General features: G+C 44.7%; 1 long non-coding RNA gene across 1 annotated transcript; it reads right to left on the bottom strand.

Annotated features, from left to right (window-relative positions):
• Positions 1-209: 209 nt before the first annotated feature.
• Positions 210-27,626, bottom strand: LOC309370766. The gene is made up of 3 exons (XR_014168661.1): positions 27,519-27,626; positions 1,199-1,295; positions 210-787 (listed from the first exon to the last, which is right to left on the bottom strand). It is a non-coding gene; the product is annotated as an uncharacterized lncRNA (long non-coding RNA).
• Positions 27,627-27,708: the final 82 nt, after the last annotated feature.

Below are 27,708 nucleotides of genomic sequence, written 5' to 3'. Positions count from 1 at the left end.
TGCCAGGAATTATCACTCAGGCAGAGGGGCTGCTGAGTAGCTGAGCTCACATGTCTATATGAATTTCTGAAGTTTTCCCAGTGAGCCAGTACATAGATACATTTTTCAGTGAATTCTTACATTTGGTATAGTGCAGTAAAGACCCTTTGAATAGATAGGAAGAAACTGTGATGAAGTGTTTTGTGCGGAGAAATCACAAAAGTCACAAAAGTGATTGTGCTAATGTTGGTAGTGTACTGCATGTGCATATCTGCTGGAGGGACAACCCCCCCAACCTATACATAAATTCCTGCAACATGGTAAACTGCACTTTGTCCATCTGGCGGAACTTCCACATGGCTATACCAATTCCCTGATGCTCTTGCTCTCAGATGGGAGAGGCCAGAGAAGCAGAAGCTGTAACCTTGAAGATGCCATGCTTGGGAACATTCTGGCTCTTGGGCATATTTCTCAGAAAGCATTTTCTTAAGCAGGCAAAATCAACACAAGGTTTCAGAGAAGAAGCATTTCCAAGAGGTGGGTGGAATGCCACTATGTGCCATGTATCAGCTGATATGCTGACTGACTTCTGGGGAAGGGCCCAAGCTCTGTGGTAGAACATCTCACTTATGTGCAAAAGCCCTGATTCAATCCCTAAAGTCCCCAGTCTCAAACTCTGGAGAGAAGCGTAGATAATACTGCACTGGATGGATTTCTGCTCTGACAAGGTATGAGACAGCTTCCTAGGTTCTTCGCAGATTTCAGAATAGCCTGTGGAGTTTTATTGCTCTACACAGCTACCCTAGGCCTAGGAAACAGAAGTGGCGTAGTTTAGGCAATAGGTAGATTATCAAATAGGCTAGTGGGGTAAAGGAGCTTTCAGGAGACATTTGCTTGCGAAAGCTTAATAGCACATTTTTTTTGCGCACCAGGAAAGTGATAGATAACAGCGCAGGAAGCGAAAGAGCCTTGGCTGCTAGCAAGGGGTTAATGTTCCCAGACGACCAAGCTGGACAGGTCAACAAGTTGCCTAGCAAGCGCACGAGTTTAAGGGCTGCACGAGACGATGCTGGAACAGGAGGTCACAATCGTTCATCTAAAGATTAACTAGGAGGCTGCGTGGCGACGGGATCCTCCTGGAGGTCCCCACCCCACCCCGCTCCTTACCCAATCAGAGAGAAGCCTAGCCACGCTCAGCGACCAATACGGGATCGGTTACCTTCTGCCACCTACTCCAGCCAATCCGGAGCGTGCAATGCAAGTTGATGGTCCGGTGGGCAGGGTCTCTTCGTGGGTTTAAATCCTGCGTTAAAGTGCTCCGGATAGTAATAAGAATAAAAACAACAATTCCATTGCGCGAGCATAGCAGGCCTGTTGGAGGTGGGTCGCCTTGCTGGGGAACCTCGCAAAATACTGCGATCACTGCAAGGGTTGCCATTTACAGGGTCTCCGTAAAAGGCGGATCTACACGGATCCTCATGGATCCTCCACTTTTTTAAAAATAACTCCAACAAATGCAGTGTCAAATCACACCTAGAAGGCACGCCTACAAACTGGACTATAAAAAACGTGGATCCAACACTTTGCCACGCTGCAGCACCACAAAAACATGGATCTGAGGCACGGATCCTCATGAATTCATATGATTTTTATATGGAAACAAAATAAAAACACCATGCTACTGTAGACCACATCTTAGTCTGTAGGAGGAACCAAAAAAATCACGCATCCACTGTTTCGTGGTGCCGCAATGGCGCTAAAACATGGTTAAAAAACACGGATCCTCATGAATCCTACTGATTTTTGCAATAGATCAGCCCAAACTCACTGTCAAATTACACATCATGTCCAGGGGCACAGCATCCACCACAGAAATCACGGGTCCATGGCTTCCTGGCCATATCGTGGCCCAAAAACGTGGTTTTCAAGAACAGATCCTCATGGATCCTCACACTTTTTGCGTTGGGCAAACCCAAAGTCACTGTCAAATGACATATCATAGCCAGGGGCACAGCCTACACCACAGAACACTCGGATCCACTCCTGCCTGGCCATACCGTGGCCCAAAAACGTGGTTCCGAACCACAGATCCTAATGGATCCTCATGATTTTTGCACTAGATCAGCCCAAAGCCACCATCGGATCAAACATCATGACCAGGAGCACAGCATGCAACACAAAAATCACGGATCCACGACTTCCTGGCGAAACCGTGGCCCAAAAACGTGGTTCCGAACCAGGGATCCTCATGGATCTTCACACTTTTTGCACTAGATCAGCGCAAAGTCACTGTCAAATCACACATCATTTCCAGGGGCACAGCTTACACCACAAAAAACTCAGATCCACAGCTTCCTGGCCACTCCATGGCCCAAAAACAAGGTTTTCAAGCACGGATCCGCATGGATCGCACGCTTTTTGCATTGGGCTACCCCAAACTCACCGTCAAATCACACATCATTCCCAGGGGCACAGCTTTCACCACAAAAATCACGGATCCACGGCTTCCTGGACACTCCAGGGCCCAAAAACGTGGTTTTCAAGCACGGATCCTCATGGATCCTCACGCTTTTTGCACTATATCAGCCCAATGTCACCGTCAAATCACACATGATTTCCAGGGGCACAGCCTGCACCACAAAAATCACGAATCCACGGCTTCCTGGCTACTCCATGGCACCAGAACGTGGTTTTCAAGCACGGATCCTCATGGATCCTGTGATGGTTATGGGTGGGTTACTCGTGTGTAAACTACCTCCACTTCAGTTAGATCGTTTGCTCAACCATGTTTAGGGTTAGAGCTCGCCCTCCGTGACCTGTTAGTCAATTGCAGAATCCGTCAGTGGGCGTTTCTTGAATCTCTTCCAGCATAAAAGCTGTTTGACCCCAAGTCTCCGCCTGTGTTCCCTGCGCGGAACGCGTCAGCGCAGGTAAGGGGGCGGCAAGGGCGTGCCAGTGCTCTCTCCGCTGGTCTCGGTTGAAGGGTCTCGGAGCCCTGACACCGATTCCTCCATCTTCCTCTCCTCTCTATTGGTGTCACACTGAATTCCTCCCCCCCCCCCCGACTGGTTCCCTCTCCGGTATCGCTCTGGAGCCCTGCCTCCGCTTTTCTCTCTGATGTCAGTTCCCTGACAGATCCTTACACTTTTTGCATTGGGCCAACCCAAACTCACCGTCAAATCACACATGATGTCCGGAGGCACAGCCTGCACCACAAAAAACTCAGATTCACGGCTTCCTGGCCACTCAGTGGCCCAAAAACGTGGTTTTCAAGCACGGATCCTCATGGCTCCTCACACTTTTTGCGTTGGGCAAACCCAAAGTCACTGTCAAATCACACATCATAGCCAGGGGCACAGCCTACACCACAGAAAACTCAGATCCACTCCTGCCTGGCCATACTGTGGCCCAAAAACGTGGTTCCGAAGCACAGATCCTAATGGATCCTCATGATTTTTGCACTAGATCAGCTGAAAGTCACCATCAGATCAAACAGCATGGCCAGGAGCACAGCATGCAACACAAAAAAATCGGATCCACGGCTTCCTGGCCACTCCATGGCCCAAAAACGTGGTTTTGAAGCATGGATCCCCATGGATCCTCATGCTTTTTGCACTAGATCAGTGCAAAGTCACTGTCAAATCACACATCATGTCCAGGGGCACAGCATCCACCACAAAAATCACGGATCCACGGCTTCCTGGCCACTCCAGGGCCCAAAAACGTGGTTTTGAAGCACGGATCCTCATGGATCCTCACGCTTTTTGCATTGGGCCAACCCAAACTCACCCTCAAATCACACATCATTCCCAGGAGCACAGCATCCACCATAAAAATCACGGATCCACGGCTTCCTGGCCACTCCAGGGCCCAAAAACGTGGTTTTGAAGCACGGATCCTCATGGATCCTCACACTTTTTGCATTGGGCCAACCCAAACTCACTGTCAAATCACACATCATGTCCAGGGGCACAGCATCCACCACAAAAAACTGAGATCCGCGGCTTCCTGGACACTCCAGGGCCCAAAAACGTGGTTTTGAAGCACGGATCCTCATGGATCCTCACGCTTTTTGCATTGGGCCAACCCAAACTCACCCTCAAATCACACATCATTTCCAGGGGCACTGCTTACACCACAAAAATCACGGATCCACGGCTTCCTGGCGATACCGTGGCCCAAAAACGTGGTTTTGAAGCACGGATCCTCATGGATCCTCACGCTTTTTGCATTGGGCCAACCCAAACTCACCCTCAAATCACACATCATTTCCAGGGGCACAGCTTACACCACAAAAATCACGGATCCACGGCTTCCTGGCCATACCGTGGCACAAAAACGTGGTCTTGAAGCACGGATCCTCATGGATCCTCACGCTTTTTGCATTGGGCCAACCCAAACTCACCCTCAAATCACACATCATTCCCAGGAGCACAGCATCCACCACAAAAATCACGGATCCACAGCTTCCTGGCCACTCCATGGGCCAAAAACATGGTTTTCAAGCTCGGATTCTCATGGATCCTCACGCTTTTTGCATTGGGCCAACCCAGACTCACCCTCATATCACACATCATTTCCAGGGGCACAGCTTACACCACAAAAATCACGGATCCATGGCTTCCTGGCGATACCGTGGCCCAAAAATGTGGTTTTGAAGCACGGATCCTCATGGATCCTCACGCTTTTTGCATTGGGCCAACCCAAACTCACCCTCAAATCACACATCATTTCCAGGGGCACAGCTTACACCACAAAAATCACGGATCCACGGCTTCCTGGCCATACCGTGGCACAAAAACGTGGTCTTGAAGCACGGATCCTCATGGATCCTCACGCTTTTTGCATTGGGCCAACCCAAACTCACCCTCAAATCACACATCATTCCCAGGAGCACAGCATCCACCACAAAAATCACGGATCCACAGCTTCCTGGCCACTCCATGGGCCAAAAACATGGTTTTCAAGCTCGGATTCTCATGGATCCTCACGCTTTTTGCATTGGGCCAACCCAGACTCACCCTCATATCACACATCATTTCCAGGGATACAAAATCCACCACAAAAAACACGGATCCACAGCTTCCTGGCCACTCCATGGGCCAAAAACGTGGTTTTCAAGCTCGGATTCTCATGGATCCTCACACTTTTTGCATTGGGTGTACCGCCATTGCCTCTGCAGAGAACTAGGGCCAGGGCCTTTTCAGTACTGGCCCAGACTTGGTGGAACGCTCTGTCACAAGAGACTAGGGCCCTGCAGGACTTGACATCCTTCTGCAGGGCCTGCAAGAACAGAGCTGTTTCGCCTGGCCTTTTATTTGGACTCAGTCTCACCGAAATGTTTCTCCTCCCCATATGATTTTGATCTATGGGCTACTTTTAAAATGAGGGTGCATTTTAAATTGCATTTTAACCTGTATTTTAAATTGGGTGTTCCCACCCATTATGTTTTTATTGTAATTTTACTGGTGTTAGCTGCCCTGAGCCCAGCTCTGGCCAGGGAAGGCGGGGTATAAAAAAAATTATTATTGTTGTGGTTGTTGTTGTTGTCTTTGGAGGGAGTAGGAGTGTGCATGCGTGTGGTGGGTGGGTGGGTGGAAGGGGAGAATTGAGCAGAGTTTTTGAGCTTTTTGTGGTGAGGATTGCCCTTAGGTTTAGCTTTTGGGGGGATGATTTCGCGATCTACCAGGATCAACCAGGGATCTACTGGTCAGGCATGCCTGGACTATATAACTTTGAAAGATATACACAAGATGAATAATGTAATGAATTGACATTGCTGGAAATGCCATAGACCTCAAGGGACCTTCTTCCATTTGCGTTGGACCTGTGAAAAGACCAAAAAGTTTTGGAGGAAAGTTCATTTCAAAATGCCAAAAAAGTAAAAAGTAAATTTGCATTGGATCCCAAAGGTATGCTGTTGGGAATGACTCCTTCAGCTGTTGTGAAATTGTCAGTGGAACTACTTATATGACCACAGCAGTCATTGGTGCTGGCTAACATGGAAATCTGACATGTGTCCTCAGATAGATGCATGGAAAGAAAAACTATCAGAATATGCAGTAATGGCAAAACTCACCAATTTAGTAAATAATAGACCCATGGAAGAACATCAAATAAACTTGGAATCTTTATAATTTGTATACAGCTTAACAGAACTAAGAAAATGGATTTGTATAATAGACCTTAGGTTGCAAATATGTTTCCTGTTTAAAAATAGAAGTTTTGTGTGTATTTGATAAAGGAATAAATATATTGTAAAAGAAATCTTGTCTGTCCAATTTAGAAATGAAATCATATTTTTAAATAATTTTTGCTTTAGACTGTTGTATATAATACTAATAAACCTTTATTGCCACTACACCACCTGTGTGCAGTGAAATTAAACGAGCCCCCTACCTCCCCCCACCCTCCACCAACCAGTCACCCATAGATGAAGATAATAAGAGCATTTACAAGTCCATAGCCCCTTGGGGGGAGTCAGTCACATATATTTGTTTGGTCAAGGGTAGAATCCATCTGCAAGTAGTCAATGAGGAGCAGTCTGGCACTTGCGTGTGATCTTATCTTCAGGAAGGGGAGATTGCTGCGAACATTTTTTCTTGCATAAAGGATTACCGGTATGTCTGCCAGTCACATGTTCCATACCTTCCTCCTTTGGCAGCCCTCCCTCCTCTTGTAAATCAAAAGGAATGGTGCAGAGGCATGGTGTGGTTTATTTTATATGAATATTTGAAAACGCTATGGTGTCCTGTGTAGCAAGAAAAACACTTCCACTCAAAAGTGAAAACAGTTTATCAAATCAGACATGGTCTATTGATTTGGATACATTGTAACGATTTGGTCAGGCCATTTGGGTGGGTGGGTGGGTGGGTGGGTGGGTGGGTGATGTTTGTGCCATGTTCATTGTAAGTGCTTACTCATGGGGTGGGGTGCTCCAGCCCCCCCCCCCGATTAATGTCTGACATTCCTGTAAGCATGTATATGACCCACCACAGAATGAACCACAAAAACCACAGAGCACCGCCAAGGAATAAACAATATATTAAATACTTTGATCCTTAAGGAATCATCATGATTGTTAAAAGGACTCCACCAAATTAGATCACATCAATGCCCAAAATAAAATCTCTATCTGAAATGGTTCTGCACTAGAAAGAACAATGTATTAACGTAACATTCATATCCATAGCTTCCACTGTAAAGAACCGAACCTGGAAATTTTTGACGCTGCAAACATTGAAGAATTTCGAAGGCAGAGATGGTGATGATATTAACTGTGAATGTAAAATATCAAAGCAACTAAATAGAGACTGCCAAAGTGACCATGAAAAGCAATAATATATCTTTCATCAATTACGCTACAAAAGGTTTTGCAACAAAAGTTGTTTTTTGGGGGGCTGGAAATTATAAAAAGAGGTTTAACTGCAAGTTTTCTTGCCAACAGATTTTGTTAGTGCAAACTTGGAAATCAGGGGTTTCCAATGTGGTGCCCATGGGCACCAGGCTGCCTGCTGACAACTTTCCTGGAACAGATAGGTAGCCGTGTTGGTCTGCCATAGTCAAAACAAAAAAAAATCCTTCCAGTAGCACCTTAAAGACCAACTAAGTTAGTTCTTGGTATGAGCTTTCGTGTGCATGCACACTGTGTATCTAAAGAAGTGTGCATGCACACAAAAGCTCATACCAAGAACTAACTTAGTTGCTCTTTAAGGTGCTACTGGAAGGATTTTTTTTTTGTTTTAACTTTCCTGGAGTCCACCATGTGTTTTCATAAAGTTGGCAGGATCAGTGGTGAATTGTGCCCAGCATTACTTCAGATTGGTCATAGCATATTTGATTGGCTGCAGGGACATACTAAGTGTGGTCCCTGCCCCGGGGGCCACCTTGGGGTGTGTGCGACAAGATGGCCCGCTGCCTCCCCCCAGCTGTAGAGCAGCCGAGGGCACGCGGTCAGTACAGTTGCCATGTGTGTGTGCAAGGAAACAATTCTTTGGTATCGGCTATTTCATGTGTACTTACCTGAAACCATTAGATAGAGTGAACACACAAAAAAAGCATTACTGGCCCTTTAAATAAAGGCAGCCAAAGAATAAGGAGAAAACTGCACTATCACATCTAGTGAATGAATAGACCTGATGCTTTGAATTGTCTGTTTAAATAACCTATCAAGCTCCAACCAATGAATGTTACCAAACAGGACCAACTAGAGTATGTAACACTGGTACTGCAGCCAAATGTTATGTATCCACTTCAGTAACAGCCTGAAGTATCTGAAGAAGTGTGCATGCACATGAAAGCTCTTACCAATAACAAAATTACTTGGTCTCCAAGGTGCTACTGGAAGGAAAAATTGTTTTATTTTGTTTCAACTACGGGAGAGCAACATGGCTACCTACTTGTAACAAGCCACTATGAATGCATGTATCCTCCCAGGCAGTTAGAATGTTACAGTGTGAAAGTTCATGTATAAGTCACTGTATAACAAAAAATGTACAAGAAACTTTAGTAATTCACTAGAAAACAGCTGTTCTTTCCATGAGTCCTGTTCTGTACAGGGAAAGGTAGGCCCACCAGGAAGCATAAAGTCAGTAGGCAAATGGCCTCACCGCAGGGGTAACACCTAACCCAAGTGCCAGACAGATTACAAAGATGGGCAACCCTGAAATGGATTTGGACTCCAGGGGACAAAAGAATTGTGAGGAACTTGACCAGAGGGGTCAGGAACTGTAAATAGTTTTAATGTCTTGTATTAACGGGTGTCAGGAGATGGGAAAAGGGTGGGAAAAGACAGCTATCTGATACCCAGGTGCTGCCCCATAACACCCCTTGTGTGATGCATCAGTGATGTAGCAATGATGAAATATTGGAGGTGGGACAGGGAATTTGGGAAACTAATAAAAGTGGGGGGGCACCTTCTGTTAAAAGTTTGACTCATCTCGCTGCCAGAGGAGAGTGGACCCTGCTATAGCAGTTGCTTTTACAATAAAGGTCAGGACTTCTTCTCTTTACCTAGTGGGCTCACAGAGTCCCCCAAGGACCTGGAACTGCCTGTTTTTAAAAATATTTTATGCAACAATCTTTCAGATTTATGTAGAGTGGAGGACTTTTCACAATGATCTTATACTGCAGGAAAGCCACTCCTTTTACAGTGCAAGAAGCTATTGATATTCTATCTCATCCTGATTATCAGAAGATTGTAAATGATCCACCATGCAAGCCTAGTGGTGGTGATGTCTTTCTGTATTCATTCAAAGGTTCTCCTGAGAAAAAAAATGATTGGCGCTGTGATCAATATTGTTGGATCAACTGTGGTGTCCGACTATGGCCAAAAATTAATCCAAAGCTGAGAAAATTTTACCATAAAATCAAAACTTGTTCAAGTACAGGCAACTTTATAAGGCACAGTTATACTTTGCTAGAGCCTTCTTGTGAAATGGTTCTGATACACTATATTGGAAATGAGAGGGAATTCCATGCACTTCCTCATGGTAACAGAAAGAGAAATTTGCTAAGAGCACATGTACGGACAATGCCTTCAGTAATAGGAAAGATTTCAGATACAAGTGCTAAGCCTTCAAAAATCTATATAGACCTTTGTAATGACCCTGTAACCAGCTCTGCTCATATACCTGTAGCTCAGCCACGAAACCTGCACCAGGTAAGAAACAAACTTTAAAAAAAAATTAATTAATTTTTGCATGTATACTTCTTCTAACAATATATCTTTAACAATTTTTCATATTTCCACCCTCTTTCCCTGGACTTCCCTCATATGCCTATTTTGTTTTATTTCCATATTGTTCTCCCTGCATGTTGTTTCCCCAAAATTTCCAAGAATGCATATTTTCTTACTTTTTGCCACATACAATTGTGATCATTTACTCAAGGCAAGGAGTTCATTTCTTTATGTTGCCTCTTCATATATGTTGAAAATGGTCCCCCTTCTCTTTTAAAGTCTTTGTTGTCCTTTTCATATAGTTTATCTGATAGTTTTTGCAACTTCTAAATTTTCCATAAGTTTCCCTTGCCATTGATCTTTTGTTGGTATTTCTTCTGTCCTCCAAGTTTGTGCTAATAAAATTATTGCCACTGTTGCTGCATATATAAATAATTTCTGATTTCCTTTTTTTTATCTTGATCTACAATTTATAGGAGTAATTTTTCTGGTTTCTTAGCAAAAGTCTTTTTAAACATTTTACTCCAAATTCATTATATATCAGACAAGGCTGCTTATTATTGCTATTGACTGAATTAAAAATAACATCTTTGATAGTGCATTCATCTTTATTGCTGCTATCCTTCCCATCAAGGAGAGGTTCATTCTCTTCCAAATTTTCAAATCTATCTTCACCTCATTCCGAACTTTATCATAGTTGTCTTTATATAAATTTAAATTTTTATTATCAAGCTAAATTCCTTAATATTTTGACTTTTTTATGAATTTCTACTTCTGTAATCTCCTATGGCTCCTACAGTGATCCAAGCGATGGTCACCTCCAGGCTTGACTACTGTAATTAGCTCTGGGCTACTCTTTAAACTGTCCCACAAACTCCAGCGGGTGCAGAATGCTGCAGCGAGGCTCCTTACGGGGTCCCTGCCATGGCAGCATATTAACCCAGTGCTTTACCAGTTGCACTGGCTCCCGGTGCAGTATAGGGTCATGTTCAAGGTGCTGGTCTGAACCTTTAAGTCCCTTTGTGGCTTAGGGGCTTCCTATCTCGGGGACCGCCTCTCCTGGTCTGCCCTGCAGAGGACCTTAAGGTCCATGAACAACCATAGTTTAGAGGACCTGGGCCCTAAGGAAGTCAGACTATCCTCCACCAGGGCCTGGGCCTTCTCAGTGATGGCTCCGACCTGGTGGAATGCTCTGTCCCATGAGACTAGGGCCCTGTAGGATTTAACCTCTTTCCATCGTTCCTGTAAGACAGAGCTGTGCCGCCTGGCCTTAATTTGAATTCAGCCTGATCTTTTATTTCCCTTCCCTTCCCTTCCCTCCCCTGACCTTTTTATGAAGATCACCCTCTCTGAGACCCAAAGCTAATTCTCCCCTGGTCTCCTCGCTGGCCAAAGTAGGACCAATTCCTCCCCCTAGCCTTGGGGATTATCCAATTGATTTTTGAATGTTATTATTATTCATGTTTTTATACTGTATTTTATGTTGCTTTTATAATCAAGTGTTTTAAATTTGTTGTTAGCTGCCCTGAGCCCGTTTTTTGAACTGCGAAGGGTGGGGTATAAATATAAAATTATTATTATTTTCTCCAGTTCCATCGTTTTGTTAGTATTTTTGTCTTTCCTTTATTTAATTTAAATCCTCCCACTCACCCAAACTTATATTTTTTCAAAAGCTTTAGGGAGACACAGTTTTGTTTCCTCAACTGTAATTACCAAGTCAACAGCAAATGCTTTCAACTTAAATTCACACACACACACACCGTTCTTATTCCCACAATCTGTTTGTCTGCTCTTATGTTTCTGTTCAAAACCTTCAGGACCAGAATGAATAATAATGGTGATAATGGACATCCTTGTCTCATTCCTTTTTCCATTTGGGAATTCATTTGTTATCACCTGGTTAATAATTAGTTTTGCACTCTGTTCTGTATATACAGCTTGTATCCCTTTTATAAACTTTTCTCCATATTCCATTTCTTCCATCACTTTCCTTATAAAGCACAAAGATACATTAAAAAAAACAATCCACATCTATAAACATCATTGCTGCTTTTTTCTCATTTCTTACTTCTAGATACTCTATTACATTTTTACAATTTCTTATATTATCTTTCATCTGCCTACCCGGAAGGAATCCTGCTTGGTCTGGGTATATTTAAACATTTAAGACCTTTTTTAATCAATTAGCTAAAATATTAGCAAATACCTTGTAATCATTGTTCAAAAATGAAATAGGTATATAGTTTTTGACCAAGGTCAAATTTGTATCTTGTTTTGGAATCAAGGTAATATAAGCTTGCTTTCACGTTTCTGGAATTTCCACTTTTGTTACTATTTCATTCATTATATCTTTCATTGGATTTACCAGATGTTCTTTAATTTTTTTATTGAACTTTGCTGATAATCCATCTGTTCCTGGTGATTTGCCCACATTTATTTGCCTTATTCCTTCAGGGATTTTTCTGTTACTTGTGTATTTAAGAATACTATCTCTTCTTGTTTTTTATCTTTGGCAGATTACTCTTTTTTATATATTCCTGTATGTTGATTGCCTTTCCATTTCCTCTTTTGTATAAATTTTGAAAATGATTTTAAAAGGCTTCCCTTATTTCTTTTGTGTTATCTAGAAATTTACCATTGGAAATAATTTTACCTATATATATAATTCATCTGTTGATTTCTCCTTAATTGCCATGCAAGCAACTTTCCGGGATTGTTTGCATGCTCAAAGAATGTCGGCTTCATTTTTTTAACTTCCCATGCTATTTTACATTGATTATCATTGAATGCTGTGATTGTAATAATTTCATTGGCTGTTTTATCGATTGTTTATTTGGGTTTTTTCCAAATTCATTTTCTTTCTTTGATATGGCATCCAAAATTTATTTTTTTCTTGTTTCCCTGGCTCTCTCCCCCCCCCCCAGCATTTTGTTGTATGAAATGACCTCTCATGACTACAGTGGTACCTCGGGTAACATACGCTTCAGGTTGCATACGCTTCAGGTTACAGACTCCAATAACCCTGAAATATTACCTTGGGTTAAGAACTTTGCTTCAGGATGAGAACAGAAATCGCACGACGGCAGTGGGAGGCCCCATTAGCTAAAGTGGTGCTTCAGGTTAAGAACAGTTTCAGGCTAAGAACGGACCTCCAAAACGAATTAAGTATGTAACCAGAGGTAGCACTGTACTTTACGAACATTCCATACAATTTTGTTTTTTGTTTCCTTAGGTACAAAACAAACTTAAGCTTGAAAGACAACGTTCACAAATCAGTCATGATGATTTGTACAGTGTTTTTGAATTAACAGAACTCCTTGAAGGCTTCATCCATGATATCTCTCTGTGTCCTACAGTGATTGTTGTTATGGGCCTACAGGATATTTCATCCGAAATTGGTAAAATGATATCACTGAAAACAGATTTACCGATGCTTTTTTCATATGACACAACTTTTCAACTTGGAGACTTCTTCCTATCTACTTTATTATTCCAAAATGTGCTTTTCGCTGAATCACCACTGATTCCTGTAATGTTCATGATACATGACAGCAGGCGAGAGGACAATCACAGGAGATTTTTGGAAACCCTTTCAAAACAGTGTCCATTGTTCAATTCAGAAAAAGTTGTCATAGTGTCTGACAGAGAAAAAGGAATTGAAAAGGCTTTGGATCATGTTTTGCTCAAGAGCCACAGAGTGGTATGCTGGAATCACATCCGCAGAGACATCATGTTTTGGTTGAAAAAACATGGGGCCAGTTCAGAGGATACCAAGGTATACCTTGCTGACTTTTTTGATCTTCTGAGGTCAAATTCAGAGCAAGAGTACACATTCAAATTTGATAAACTCAGTAAACGTTGGAGCAAAGCATTCTTGGACTACTTTGAGGAAGACCTGCACCAAGCAATAATAAATCATGCTGGGGCCTGGATTCTAAAGAGGCTGAACATATATAAAGAAAAAAGTGGAATCACCACAAATGTCTCTGAGAGTTTTCATGCAGCTCTAAAAAGACTTTCACAATGGAAAGAAATGACAATGGAAGCAATGGTGTTATCCTTATATGCAATGCAAAATTTTTACTGGAGAGAAACTTTGCGTGGACTATGTAACACTGGAAACTTTCATTTGCGGCCTCAGTTCATCAGACACTCAAAATCACCAGAGCATACAGTCTTTCCTCATATAGCTTGTGATCCATCACAAATCATGGATCTTATACAAAGGGGTGAACTTCCACGGCCTAAGAAAGATGAAAGCTATGAGAAGGCACCATCAGTTTGTCAAATGGTACTAGCGGACCTTACGGTACTGAACAATTTAATAGCTGTTTGTCCACAGCTTGGTGTCTTTGTGGTAAGGGGAAGTAAGGAAAAGCATTATGTTGTCCGCCTTTTCCCCAAAGAGAGCTGCTCTTGCCCATCATCCAGGACTTGCTACCATATTATAGCTGCCAAAAAATCTATCGGCATGCCACCAGAACCAGGGAAGCCTCGCCGTTTGCAGCTCACACAGTTGAAGCGAAATAAAAGGCAGAAGAGTAGATCAGGAAGAAAGTTCTCCAGACTGAAGGAAAAGATAACTGTAGTTCCAGCATCTGATTCAGTGCAGGCTGCTGAGGATTTGGACTCCTTAAAAACAGATCTCCAACTGACAATGAGAGACCTGGAAAACACTCAGCCTCAGATGACCTCCACTCCAAAAAGTGGGAAAGAGGATTTTACAGTGACCAATTGTTTTGATAGCAGCCCCATATTCCCATCTCAAAGTGAGAAGTGTTTGGACAAATCAATGATTTCTACATCAGTTCCCCCATGGCACAACTGTACCTTCAACACACTCAGTCTACAAACCGAGGAACTTGTGGGCTCAGTTGCCAACATCTGTGTGTATGGTTATGACATAGACACACTGAAAGGATCGAACTGGATAAATGACCGCATAATAGATGCATTTCTTGCCTCCAGGGTGATCATGACCAAAGAGCTAGGTCATGATGGAACAATTTTCCCATTTAGTTGCCTCTTCATTCAGACCCTCATGTGTCAAAAATTGTCAGTGAAAGCCCTGAAGTCCTGTTTGAAATATGGGGTACTAAAGAAAGATGTTTGGATTATTCCAGTAAATGACAGTGGAGTCCACTGGATACTGATAGTAATCATTTTTAAAAGGAAGACCATGCTCTACCTAGATTCCAACCATGGATTAAACCACTCTGTGATTTATGCAATAAAATCCTTCATAGCATGTCTGTATGAGATGGATTCAGACTGTCCCTATAGTTTTGCGGACTGGTCATTTTTTGCACCAACTGATATACCCAGGCAAGGTAATTCCAATGACTGCGGTCCTTTCATATGCACCATTGCACATCTGATTGCTTCTGCTGCCCAATTACAGTACACACAAAAGGATATGACCGCCATTAGACCCTGGATTGCAAAAGAAATAATACATTACATTGGGAAAACCTATCTTGAAGGACAAGAAAAATATATTCCAGTTGAAATTGCCACTCCTCCTCCCACAAAGAGACAAAGCTTGAAAGAGAGTGACATTACTGTGTCTCGATCATGCCCAGAGGGATGGAAGGATACACTAACCTATTGCTCAGATCTTTTACCTACCTTGTTTGAAGGCAGCTGGTCAATATGTTTTTTGAAGGAAGGGTGCAGGAAGCCCAGTGGTGAGTGTGACCAATCTATGGTTTACTGTGAAGGAAACTGCAAGGACTGGTACCACTGCTTTTGCATAGGCATTGATTCAAAAGATCTTCCAGAGGTTTTTGTGTGTCCAGATTGTCAATCCACTGTGGCCAAATAGATTTTTAAACTGCGAACTGTCATATTCCACAGGTTGGTATAATACAGCAAAATCTAAACAGATAGTTTTCATCATCATAGCAGGGATGGTCCTTTTCCATAGAATTCTTATTCATGGAGTTGGTTTTTATATCCTGCTTTTCTCTACCTTTAAGGAGTCTCAAAGCGGCTAAAAATCTCCTTTCCCTTCCACCCCCACAACAAATACCTTTTGAGGTAGGTCAGGCTGAGAGAGTTCAGAAAGAAGTGTGACTGGCCCAAGGTCACCCAGCAGCTGCAGGTGGAGGAGTGGGGAAGCAAGCAGTTTCTCCAGATTATTAGTTCACCACTCTTAACCACTACACCATGCTAGCTCAAACGCAAATAGATGCCAGCTACTGTATACATAACCTTAAGCTTAAAAAATAGCAACAATATCAACATAATCAGGCATAGGCAAACTTGGCCCTCCAGATGTTTTGGGAGTACAACTCCCAGGATCCTTAGCTAACAGGACCCGTGGTCAGGGGTGATGGCAATTGTGGTCTCTAAGCATCTGGAGGGCCGAGTTTGCCTATGCCCGATCTAATGGAACAGTGCAGTGTACTAGCTAGTGTCATAGAATCAAAACATCATAGAATCATAGAGCTGTAAGAGATCACAAGGGCCATCTTGTCCAACTCCTGCCATGCTGGAACACACAAGCAAAGCACTCCTGACGGATGGCCAGGCCCACTCACCTCACAGAGTGTTTGTTGTGGGGGAGGAAGGGAAAGGAGATTGTTAGCCACTTTGAGACTCCTAAAGGGGAGTGAAAGGCGGGATATAAAGTCCAAACTCTTATTCCTAACTCTTTATAATAGTGACATTTCTCATAAATATGCTGGGACAAAACCAAGTGATGTTATAGATTTAAATGAGATTCATGGAAGGGCCAAGTTTATTCTGCACTTTAAAGGAATGGGGTATGGAAGTTCCCAAAAGATTTTTTATCAGGGACAAAACCTGGGGGGAAGTATCTTCAGTACCTGTAGCAAACAGCAGGCACAAAACCATTTTGTTTGGAATGCAGAGCCAGTTCTTCTCATAAGCAAGCAAGGGGAGACCCTGAGGTGCTGGGTGCACCACTAGAACTGGCGGCATAGTGCAAGTAACATGTAGAGGTCAGGTGAAGGATGTATTTCTTCTGGAGTCCCCACTGGGGAGAAAGGGGACTATACAGTAGTACCTAGGGTTAAGTACTTAATTCGTTTCGGAATTCTGAAACCTAAAGCGTATGTAACCCAAGGTACCACTGTAAATGAAGTGGGGGCCTCACAGACCTACACTGTAGCCAGTTGGGCTAAGGTAAGCCCACTGAGGTGCTGGCACGATTCTACTGGAGTTTTGCTCCCTCCCTGCATGTATAGCTAAGAAAAAACTTTGTCCCATCTCTCCACACATTTTTTGATTGCCAGCACACCAACATCTTCACAGGTAGATGTGTGGGAAGGGGGGCCGATTTGCTTAGCCCTCGCCCAAAGAATAATCTTTTCTTTAGTTACCTCCACACTGATGCAACAGTGGGTGTCTCATGTCAATGTTTGAGTCCATTTTAGTCACTGAAATGCAGATGGTTTGGGGAAAACACCTGCATCATCTTGTAATCTAAGAATGTTGCAGTTGTCTTTTTCCAGTCCTTAATAACATGCTTTGGGAAAGAGTGCAGTCTAAGTTGTTGCAGGAATTTATGTATAGGTTGTGGGGGGTTGCCCCTCCAGCAGATATCATGCACAATCACTATTTAGACTTTTGTGATTTGTCCCCACAAAACACTTCATCACAGTTTCTTCCTATCTATTCAAAGGGCCTCTGCTGCACAATACCAAATGTAACAATTCACTGATAGATGCATCTATGTACTGGCTCACTGGGAAAACTTCAGAAATTCATACAGACCTGTGAGCTCAGCTACTCAGCAGCCCCTCTGCCTGAGTGATAATCCCTGGCATCATGATACCTGAGTGCCAGAGAGGCAGCCATTCCGGGAAGAACAAACCCAGATGAAGACAAAAGGGTGTGATCAACTTGGCTGGGAAACAGGGAAATGTAAGTACTGTATCTTTTTTGTTACACTTGATAGGTGTTTGGTGGAGGGCAAGGGGAACCATGGGGCAGGGTCCAGGATGCGCAGATTACGGCCACCAGACCTCCCCTTTCATGATGTAACCATGCTGTATTAGTGATGTAGTTTGTGGGGGGTTGTAACATGGGGATTAGCAGCTAATAAAAGTTTGGGGGCTCTTTTGTTTGGGGCTTCCATCTTGTTCCACCTTGTGGCAGGTGGGAGTCCTGTCTTGGTCTTCAATAAATACTTTACTGGATGCTGTTTTGCTCTGGTATTCCTGAATGGTGTCTTTTTTTTTTGTCCAAGGGAGCCCTCAGATTTCTCCGTTAACAAACTGAAGTATCTGTTGGTCCCACGGTGTATCTTAGTGCAATAATTGCAGCCTGAAGAGTTTGGACTTGATATCCCGCCTTTCACTCCCTTATAGGAGTCTCAAAGCAACTAACATTCTCCTTTTCCTTCCTCCCCCACAACAAACACTCTGAGCTGAGTGAGTCGGAGAGACTTCAAGAGAAGTGTGACTAGCCCAAGGTCACCCAGCAGCTGCATGTGGAGGAGCGGAGACGCGAACCTGGTTCACCAGATTACGAGTCCACCCACTGGCAGAGGAAGGGGTATGGAGTGAGCCCACCGCACACGACACCACCATTCTGTTGAGGTGCGATCACAGCCACCCCCAGACACGCGCTGTGGTCCCTTGGCGCACCAGGCGCCACGTCCCCACTGGAGGCACACCACGTCTCCAGGATGTTCACCACACCCCTGGGATGCACCACCCTACGTGTGGCATGTCACACCCCTGGCACACACTCCATGCCTCCTGTGATGCGTGCAAGCCACACCCCCATCTGCTCTCCGCCAACAGTGCCAGAGCTTGCAGCTTCGCCACTGAGTCCACCGCTCATAACCACCACACCACACCTGAAGTGCCTTTTCCTGTTGTCAAAAATGCCCTGTTGTTGTCCTTTTTGAAACATTAGTGTTATGATGGCACCTAAAGCCTGAAATATCTTCCTAAATGATAAGACAAATGTTTAGGAAAAATTGTAATGATAGGAGGAATGAAGAATGTAAGTTCAGCATATAATTCTCTGCATTATGCTTTCAGGTCTCCATATGATGAGCATGTGGACAGACAGAGGAGAAGGCTGCACGAAGCTGATAGTTAATTGCATGATGACCTCTGCAAAAGAAAGTTGTTCATATTTGATTTTTGTGACTGTTAAGTAAATGTTTAAATTATAGTTTTTTAATATCGATCCCAAGCTCTTATTTTCTCTGTTCTCCCTTCACCTGTGTGTATCCTGCTAGTTCTGCCCATTTCGCCTTTCTCTTGGCACACATGTACATAAAATTAAACAGGAAAATGTTAAATGATCACCTTTAATGCAGTGTCTCTGTCTCTATCTTTCTGTGCAATTGCTCAGAAATGTCACTAAGGAAGCTCTATATATTGGTATGGTCTCTTTTGTTGGAATAATCTCCCAAAGTTAATTTTAAATGGTTACATAAGACCAGTGGACCAGAATTTTTCTCCCAATAATATTTTTTTTTCCCTGTGGCCATCACCAAATCTTCATGCAGTTAATTCCACAGTTTAATCTCTCATGGAATAAAGTGGTTCTTCCTTTCACAGGGTGAGGTCAGTATTTTGAGAGAGTGATGAAAAGTTTTCTCTAACAACTTTATCTTCTTTGATCTTCTAACCTCTATCATGACTGCTACCCTCTTATAGACCTTTTATAGACCGAACATTTCCAAACTCTTCAGCCTTTTCTCAAAGGAAAAGCACTGTACCCCCTTAATCATTTGGTTGCCCAATTCTGGATGTAAGAGCAATCTGGTTGCCACATCTATCACCCTGTTGATCACCAGGATTGATCTGGCTGATCAGACTGGCAAGGAATGTGTCTGCCATCCCCAGCACTGTGCATCCCCCCCCCCCAAGCCACACACTCCATGGAAGAGAATGACCATCCCACACAGAGCAAGAACACCCTCTTCGGCACTTTTTCCAGCCATATTCGTTTTAGAGATATTGCACCCAAAACTGTACACAGTATTCCAAATGGGACCACGCTATAGAACTGTACAGGGACATTACAATACTGACCATTTCATTTTCAGTTCCTTTTTCAATAGTCTCTAGCACTAATTCCACATCACAAAATGAATAAATGAAATAATAGAGGTTCTGATCCTTGTGGGACCCAACTGCTCACTTTCTATACCTTTTAACATGGCCTTGGCGATTGGAAAAGCCCCAGCACCCAAGAGATCCTATGAAAGCCCAAGTTGCCCCAACTTTGTGCAAAACAGTGGTATCCCTGGGGAAGGGAAGGGGTCTGACAACACTTTGCTAAACAAATTATCTTTGTCTGCTGAAAAGCAAATGTTTTGCCAGCATAAAAGAAAAGTCCAGTCAACTGTCTCAAGCTTATGTTGGCCTCCCTCTAGACACAAGGCTGAGTAAGGTACACAGCGTGGGACAGGGAAAATCTTCAATAGAAAGGCTGCCTGCACTCTTTCCACTGACTGGGTAAACCCTGACATCCAGAGTGAAATTCCATAGAGCAGTTGGGCTCCAACTTTAGCATTAAAAACCTTGAGGGCAGAAGGGATGTGTTGGTTACCTCTTGTTGCAAAAAAATGCAATATGGCCTGCATAGACAGCTGGCTTGTGTTTACCGCCACTGCGCAGTAAGAGGACCGCCGTAGCCTGTGATGGAAAGTGATCCCCAAATAGTTGAATTCAAATACCTGCTGGATGTGTTTCCCACCAAAAACCTGACTATATATCTTACGAGAGTTCCTGAAGACTAGTATTTTGCTTTTATCAAAGTTCATGCTCATTTTCATCCTAGACAAATTGTCGATACAGACATTTAGCAAACGCTTTAAGCCAATTCTAGTTCATGAGAGCAGAATCATATCATCTGCATATAGAAGAATGGTGATTTTTGATACATTTAGTTTGCGGCTGTGAACATCCACCAGTTTTAGTAAGGAGGCGAGGTCATTTAAGAAGAGATTAAAAAGAGAGGGAGCAAGAAAGGAGCCCTGCTTCGTTTTATAACAACAGGCTCTTGACACCTCATCCCCTGGGTTATTTTTAAATGACGGGTATTATTTGAGTAAAGCTTTTCAATCAGGTAAAGTAACCACCTAGGATCTAAGCCCAATGACACCAGTTTGGACCATAACAGCCCCCTGCCAACTGAGTCAAAAGCAGCCATAAAATAAAAAAAGGCCACTTATAGGCCTTATTTATTGTGCCACGTGTACTTGGCGGCTTAATGGGATAACACTATACAGTTACGTAGAGTGGATTTCCCTGGCCTAAACCCTGCCTGTTCTGGGCCTATGATGCTCGCATCAAGCCACGTACAGTGGTACCTCGGGTTACATATGTTTCAGGTTACAGACTCCGCTAACCCAGAAATAGTACCTCGGGTTAAGAACTTTGCTTCAGGATGAGAACAGAAATCGTGCTCCAGTGGCGCGGCGGCAGCAGGAGGTCCCATTACCTAAAGTGGTGCTTCAGGTTAAGAACACTTTCAGATTAAGAACGGACTTCCAGAATGAATTAAGTACTTAACCCTAGGTACCACTGTAGTTAATTTGGATAATAGATGTTTGTCATACAATTTCCCAATATTTGACAATAGACTTATTGGTCAATAGTTGGACGGTAACTTCTTGTTTCCCTTATTAAAGATTGTGATGATTATGGATTTCTGCATAGAATTAGGAATAATTCCAGTCCTATATACCACTGTGAAGAGTTCCGCTAGAATCAGAGCCCACCAGTCCGGTTTAGCTTTAATTAGTTCAGAAGGGATGGTATCAGGGCCTGCGGGTTTGCCTAGTTTCATCTGAGAAATTACTTTTTCGACTTCAGTAATGGAGACAGGGGGCCACTTTACCAGGGTCTAAGAAGGGGCAGGATCTTGGCTGTCTGGTGGGATACAATCATCATAGAAGATTGCCTTAAAATGCTCTACCCATAGCATAGATAGAATCAATGTCAGTGGGTGCTCTTGAGTCTGTGGGGGGTCTGCAACAACCTTCCAAAGTGTATTATGATCATTGGTAAGGATGGCAGAAAGCAGTGAATCCCAGCAAGCCTGGTTGTACGTATCTTTCCTGGCTAAGCTGGATAGACTCCCTAAGTTGCCTGGTTGTAACGAAGTATGTATCACACAATTGGGAGCTTCCCGCCTCTCTAGACTCTCTGTAGATTCTCCTAACCTCTACTTTAATGCCTTTGATATCAGTCCACTCGCCAAACCCTTAGGTGGCCTGTGCGAGTGTGAATAGGGCAATTCGTTATTAGGATGTCCATAAGCTCCTCAAACCAAGTGACTCTAGCTACTGGAGGAATTTCACCACTCCCTACCAATATCAAGTGAGTCACACAATCAGAATACACCAAGGTTTGGAAAGACAATAGTGTATGCTCGTTAATGGAAAGACTCTCAATGGAAAGACAAATTTACATTGAAGGGGGATGTTATGGGATTAGGGGGGCTACTTGTGTGTAAGCATTTAAAGCCTCAAGGCTCTGCAATCAGTTTCTAAACTCTCCCTGTCCGCGGAGCCATGGGTGCATGGCTACCTCAATCGCTGGCAGAATCCGTCAGTGGGTGCTTCTGGAATTTACGCCAACATAAGAGTTCCTTAACGGAAACTCTCCTTCTGGATTCTCTGCGTGGCAGTTTCCTGCGCGGAGTAGGCGTCCCCAGCGGAGGTCCTGAGACCTCCCCGCTGTGCTCACTGGAAGTATCTTGGAGCCATTCCTCCGACTGAGTTTCTGCAGGAACTCTCCCTCTCCCCCTGCTGGTTCCTTCCTCAGCATCCGAGGGTCTCCTAGCCTCCTTGAGCCCTTCCACCACCTGACTCTCCGATGGCAGTTCCCTGACAGGGGAGATACTCACTAAGCATAGGATCACCCCGAAGGGCAACAATTTAGTGGGAACCAGAATATAGTCTGCCCCACTATTTCCTTGTGGGGAGAGAAAGGTAAAATTCCCAGAGCCTTCCCAGTCTGGCAGCCCATTAAGCCACAACAAAGCCCTGGTGGTAGTCAGCTTGGTGAGCCGTAAGCCAGCCAGGTTGATTTCTAAGTCCCGTGATTCTCGTTCCCATAAGCGGAAGAGCAGTAGAGTCAAAGATCTCCCAAGCTTTTGTATATACTTCCTGCCCTTGGCCTAAGCAGGCATTAAAATCCCCTGTCAGGACAATAGTTAAATTGGGGCAAATGGTGTCCAGATTCTCAAGCACATGTGCAAGGAGATCCCATTGATGGTTCTTGGCTGTGACAGTAGAGGAGGGAGAAATATACACATTAACCAGTAACATGACCTGGCTCTCCATCTCTATCTTTGTTGCTAAAGGTTTGCAATTTGCAATAGCAGAGAGAATGTGTTCGCATTTTATATGGAGAGCCACCAGGGTTAGCAAGGCACCAGAGGGCCTGCCTTTTTTGTGGAGTTTGCCAGAACCACAAAGGTGTTATAGCTTGCAAAGTCAATTGCCATATTGACCATCTTTAATGGATTGAGATTCAGGCGACGCTGTTTCTTTCTTCGAAACTCACACGCCTAAAAACAGGTAAATAAATCCAGGGAAACATCTGGCCAGTGCCACAAAGCAGTAGATCCATGATTTTTGTGGTCAGATCTGTGCTTATATACAAGATCTTTGAATAAAGGGTGAGTTAGGGGTTGGCCCAATGAAAAAAGTGTGAGGATCCATGAGGATCCGTGGTTCAAAACCATGTTTTTGTGCCACGGTATGGCCAGGAAGCCGTGGATCCGTGATTTTTGTGGTGCAAGTTGTATCCCTGGCCATGATGTGTGATTTGACAGTGACTTTGGGTTGGCCCAATGCAAAAAGCGTGAGGATCCATGAGGATCCATGCTTCAAAACCACGTTTTTGTGCTACGGTATGGCCAGGAAGCCGTGGATCCATGGTTTTTGTGGTGCAAGTTGTATCCCTGGCCATGATATGTGATTTGACAGTGAGTTTGGGGTGGCCCAATGCGAAAAGCATAAGGATCCATGAGGATCCGTGCTTCAAAACCACGTTATTGTGCCACGGTATGGCCAGGAAGCCGTGGATCTGTGATTTTTGTGGTGCAAGTTGTATCCCTGGACATGATGTGTGATTTGAGGGTGAGTTTGGGTTGGCCCAATGCAAAAAGCATGAGGATCCATGAGGATCCGTGCTTCAAAACCACGTTATTGTGCCACGGTATGGCCAGGAAGCCATGGATCCGTGATTTTTGTGGTGGATGCTGTGCCCCTGGCTATGACGTGTCATCTGACAGTGAGTTTGGGTTGGCCCAATGCGAAAAGCGTGAGGATCCATGAGGATCCGTGCTTCAAAACCACGTTTTTGTGCCACGGTATGGCCAGGAAGCCGTGGATCCGTGATTTTTGTGGTGCAGGCTGTGCCCCTGGGAATGATGTGTGATTTGACAGTGAGTTTGGGTTGGCCCAATGCAAAAAGCATAAGGATCCATGAGGATCCGTGCTTCAAAACTACGTTATTGTGCCACGGTATGGCCAGGAAGACATGGATCCGTGATTTTTGTGGTGGATGCTGTGCCCCTGGCTATGACGTGTCATCTGACAGTGAGTTTGGGTTGGCCCAATGCGAAAAGCGTGAGGATCCATGAGGATCCGTGCTTCAAAACCACGTTTTTGTGCCACGGTATGGCCAGGCAGACGTGGATCCGTGATTTTTGTGGTGCAGGCTGTGCCCCTGGGAATGATGTGTGATTTGACAGTGAGTTTGGGTTGGCCCAATGCAAAAAGCATAAGGATCCATGAGGATCCGTGCTTCAAAACTACGTTATTGTGCCACGGTATGGCCAGGAAGACATGGATCCGTGATTTTTGTGGTGGATGCTGTGCCCCTGGCTATGACGTGTCATCTGACAGTGAGTTTGGGTTGGCCCAATGCGAAAAGCGTGAGGATCCATGAGGATCCGTGCTTCAAAACCACGTTTTTGTGCCACGGTATGGCCAGGAAGCCGTGGATCCGTGATTTTTGTGGTGCAGGCTGTGCCCCTGGGAATGATGTGTGATTTGACAGTGAGTTTGGGTTGGCCCAATGCAAAAAGCATAAGGATCCATGAGGATCCGTGCTTCAAAACTACGTTATTGTGCCACGGTATGGCCAGGAAGACATGGATCCGTGATTTTTGTGGTGGATGCTGTGCCCCTGGCTATGACGTGTCATCTGACAGTGAGTTTGGGTTGGCCCAATGTGAAAAGCGTGAGGATCCATGAGGATCCGTGCTTCAAAACCACGTTTTTGTGCCACGGTATAGCCAGGAAGCCGTGGATCCGTGATTTTTGTGGTGCAAGTTTTATCCCTGGGAATGATGTGTGATTTGAGGGTGAGTTTGGGTTGGCCCAATGCAAAAAGCATGAGGATCCATGAGGATCCGTGCTTCAAAACCACGTTATTGTGCCACGGTATGGCCAGGAAGCCATGGATCCGTGATTTTTGTGGTGGATGCTGTGCCCCTGGCTATGACGTGTCATCTGACAGTGAGTTTGGGTTGGCCCAATGCGAAAAGCGTGAGGATCCATGAGGATCCGTGCTTCAAAACCACGTTTTTGTGCCACGGTATGGCCAGGAAGCCGTGGATCCGTGATTTTTGTGGTGCAAGTTTTATCCCTGGACATGATGTGTGATTTGAGGGTGAGTTTGGGTTGGCCCAATGCAAAAAGCATGAGGATCCATGAGGATCCGTGCTTCAAAACCACGTTATTGTGCCACGGTATGGCCAGGAAGCCATGGATCCGTGATTTTTGTGGTGGATGCTGTGCCCCTGGCTATGACGTGTCATCTGACAGTGAGTTTGGGTTGGCCCAATGCGAAAAGCGTGAGGATCCATGAAGATCCGTGCTTCAAAACCATGTTTTTGTGCCACGGTATGGCCAGGAGGCCGTGGATCTGTGATTTTTGTGGTGCAAGTTGTATCCCTGGACATGATGTGTGATTTGAGGGTGAGTTTGGGTTGGCCCAATGCAAAAAGCATGAGGATCCATGAGGATCCGTGCTTCAAAACCACGTTATTGTGCCACGGTATGGCCAGGAAGACATGGATCCGTGATTTTTGTGGTGGATGCTGTGCCCCTGGCTATGACGTGTCATCTGACAGTGAGTTTCGGGTGGCCCAATGCGTAAAGCGTGAGGATCCATGAGGATCCGTGCTTCCAAACCACGTTTTTGGGCCACGGCGTTGCCAGGAAGCCATGGATCCTTGATTTTTGTGGTGCAGGCTGTGCCCCTGGGAATGATGTGTGATTTGACTGTGAGTTTGGGGTGGCCCAATGTGAAAAGCGTGAGGATCCATGAGGATCCGTGTTTCAAAACCACGTTTTTGGGCCATGGTGTTGCCAGGAAGCCGTGGATCCGTGATTTTTGTGGTGGATGCTGTGCCCCTGGCCATGATGTTTGATCTGATGGTGATTTTGGGCTGGTCTTGTGCAAAAATCATGACGATCCATGCTTCAGAACCACGTTTTGGGGCCACGGCATGGCCAGGCAGACGTGGATCCGAGTTTGTTGTGGTGTAGGCTGTGCCCCTGGCTATGATATGTGATTTGACAGTTAGTTTGTGCTGATCTTGTGCAAAAAGCATAAGGATCCATGAGGATCCGTGCTTCAAAACCACGTTATTGTGCTACGGTATGGCCAGGAAGCCGTGGATCCGTGATTTTTGTGGTGCAGGCTGCACCCCTGGCCATGATGTGTGATTTGACGGTGAGTTTGGGGTGGCCCAATGCGAAAAGCGTGAGGATCCATGAGGATCCGTGCTTCAAAACCACGTTTTTGTGCCATGGTATGGCCAGGAAGCCGTGGATCCGTGATTTTTGTGGTGGATGCTGTGCCCCTGGCTATGACATGTCATCTGACAGTGAGTTTGGGTTGGCCCAATGCGAAAAGCGTGAGGATCCATGAGGATCCGTGCTTCAAAACCACGTTATTGTGCCACGGTATGGCCAGGAAGCCATGGATCCGTGATTTTTGTGGTGGATGCTGTGCCCCTGGCTATGACGTGTCATCTGACAGTGAGTTTGGGTTGGCCCAATGCGAAAAGCGTGAGGATCCATGAGGATCCGTGCTTCAAAACCACGTTTTTGTGCCACGGTATGGCCAGGAAGCCGTGGATCCGTGATTTTTGTGGTGCAAGTTTTATCCCTGGACATGATGTGTGATTTGAGGGTGAGTTTGGGTTGGCCCAATGCAAAAAGCATGAGGATCCATGAGGATCCGTGCTTCAAAACCACGTTATTGTGCCACGGTATGGCCAGGAAGCCATGGATCCGTGATTTTTGTGGTGGATGCTGTGCCCCTGGCTATGACGTGTCATCTGACAGTGAGTTTGGGTTGGCCCAATGCGAAAAGCGTGAGGATCCATGAGGATCCGTGCTTCAAAACCACGTTTTTGCGCCCTGGCGTTGCCAGGAAGCCGTGGATGCGTGATTTTTGTGGTGGATGCTGTGCCCCTGGGAATGATGTGTGATTTGAGGGTGAGTTTGGGGTGGCCCAATGCAAAAAGCGTGAGGATCCATGAGGATCCGTGCTTCAAAACCACGTTTTTGGGCCACGGTATCACCAGGAAGCCGTGGATCCGTGATTTCTGTGGTGGATGCTGTGCCCCGGACATGATGTGTAATTTGACAGTGAGTTTGGGCTGATCTATTGCAAAAATCAGTAGGATTCATGAGGATCCGTGTTTTTTAACCATGTTTTTGCGCCCCTGCGGCCCCACGAAATAGTAGATGCGTGATTTTTTTGATGCTGTCTATAGAGTAAGACATAGTCTACAGTATCATGGTGGTTTTATTTAATTTGAATGAAAAAATCATATGAATTCACGAGGATCCGTCTAGATCCGCCTTTTACCTTTTTCCCCATTTACATACCTCCCGATTCCACGCTTGCTCTCTTTGCGCTTCTACCCCTGCTCGCTTTTTGCAGCCAGCTGACTGCAAACATCGCCAGCCGGAGGAGGAGGAGGAGGCGTGGCGAAGATCTGGCCTGCCAGCCAATCCGGGCCGCTCGTTCTCCCTCGACGTCACCTTCCCTCGAACCTGCAGCAGCAACAATAACAAT

This window comes from Podarcis melisellensis (genome assembly GCF_964234715.1).
Source record: "Podarcis melisellensis genome assembly, chromosome: 5".
NCBI classification, from domain to species: domain Eukaryota; kingdom Metazoa; phylum Chordata; class Lepidosauria; order Squamata; family Lacertidae; genus Podarcis; species Podarcis melisellensis.
This window is presented reverse-complemented; position numbering and strand designations above follow the sequence as displayed.